The 2,017-nt window shown below is 36.7% G+C and overlaps 1 long non-coding RNA gene across 1 annotated transcript; it reads right to left on the reverse strand.

The window, feature by feature from the left end:
* On the reverse strand, positions 1–490 carry LOC145107059 (uncharacterized). The gene is made up of 2 exons (XR_013707720.1): positions 335–490; positions 1–260 (listed from the first exon to the last, which is right to left on the reverse strand). It is a non-coding gene; the product is annotated as an uncharacterized LOC145107059 (long non-coding RNA).
* Positions 491–2,017: the final 1,527 nt, after the last annotated feature.

Genomic DNA, 2,017 nt, shown 5'->3' on the forward strand with positions numbered 1-2,017 from the left:
TAGTTAAAACCAAGTCTCAATTAATTCCTTATATTAATTTGATAATAATATATACAAAATCAATGAGGTAACATGCTAGTTGTTATCTGCATGATCGGTAGCCATAATCGCTATTTTCTGAGATTGATTGCAATCTTGGCCATGGGTGCTGATGATAAACGTCTTAAAACGTGTAATGGTAAATCTAGCGGGGCTGGTGGTCAGGAGTGAGAGAGGAGCGTGGCCATCACATCTGTCGTACGACACGGTCATCACTTCTCCTACATCATGAAGTCCGGTGGTGAAATTAAAGACAAGAACATCGCCTCATATAAAGGTATGGGATTGTGATCACCTAACATAGAAATTTGGATCTGGTGGCGTTGTCCAACCCAAGGATCCGCCGACTACATGTACTGTTGCTGATGAGCCATGGAAGTTTATGGATGCAATCACCATGGCCATAAGCAGAGGCAAACTTGACTTTAGCTCCACCATATTTATCGATTATATATGGATCTCAGATCCTTAGATTAATGTTCTGGGCATATTTATAGGAAAATAACATTTGTTGGTATTTATTATGGAGATTAATGGCATTTAATTTGAAATATCCATAGTTTGACTTTTTGATGGTTGCAACCTTTCAGTATTTATAGCAGAAGTTAATGATAGTTAATTTACAGTTGAGAGTTGGGATGTTTTTGATACATCCATAAAATTTTGAAGTAAATTGACAATTTTGCCCCTACTCACTTATCTCCCTTCCCCCTCCTCTGTGATATGTCTTTCCTTCTCAAACCCCCACCAAAAAAACCAGTAAAATTCAAGGGCCCAAAAATATAACATACGTTTCCCTTTCTTAAATCTAGATCCTCGATTTGGCCCGCCTCTTTTTCCACTCTTGTCGTCCGTCACTACAACATCATTGTCAAAACCAAGGAACCATCAAGAATACACAGGAAGTAGCCGGAAAACTCTGACCAAGAACCATAAAGTTGCCAGAGAAAGACCATCTTCATCTGACAAGGCGATGTATTACCAAAGACCATGAACAATTACTAAAGTTTGGTGGTTGGATCTGCAACTCTCATCCTCTATCTTAATCGTCATATCTTGTAGTGGGCTCAGCTAGGTTTCAATGGCCATCTGCAAAGCTTATTTTAGTATGAAGGCTATTTTCAGATGCAAAAAAACACCATTGCAGATCTCATATCAAAAGCAGTTGCAGATGGGTAAAATCAAGTTGTTAAAATCATTCAAAAATAGACACAATTACAGAGCACAATCACAAAGCTTTCTTACTATTTCTTTCTCTACGTAAACATTTGATGGTTGAAAGATCCTTTTGCTCAATGCTAGTTCGGGAGAACCCACTTTGAGTTTGACACACAATGATTTTTTCGCCAGAGTTTTGTTTCCTTCATTGACATTCTTGCCGGAATGTGAGGATAGTGTATTTCTTGAAGTTGATTTTGCCGGTTTTGTTATTATTGTGGGAACTTTAAGACCTCTCTCAGGTGACTAAATGAAACATACACATGAAATCAGTTACCTTTTATCGACCAAAGGAAAGACAATTAAAGAGGAGGGGGAAAACTTCAACTACATAATTTTTTTATGCGCAACGCGTAGATATTCACCTAGTTACAAACATAAAAATCGGATGGTATTAGAATTTCAATGTATTCCTCATTTTATTACCTGTATCATTCATCACACATTTTAGACGGCCAACTCTTAAGCATGCTAAAACTTGTGTATCTGTGTAAATCACAAAACTTTAATGTAAAACTGCTTCCACCAGGTTATTAATTCCCTCTCCAAATTGACCTGCTAACTTTCAATAACCTAAATCAACCCGATTACTTTCAGAAGATTTTAATATAAAACAAATTCCAGCAATTTATTAATTCCCTCGCGGAATGAAATCGCTAATTTTAGAAACCTAAATCAATGCAATTCAAAACCAATTAACCTCACAAACCAAAGTTTTTGAAGGATAATATTCTTGTTTTGATTTGAGGGTTGACGTAAG

Source organism: Lactuca virosa, chromosome 1 (assembly GCF_052849685.1).
Source record: "Lactuca virosa cultivar CGN04683 chromosome 1, Lactuca_virosa_CGN04683_v6, whole genome shotgun sequence".
NCBI lineage: Eukaryota > Viridiplantae > Streptophyta > Magnoliopsida > Asterales > Asteraceae > Lactuca > Lactuca virosa.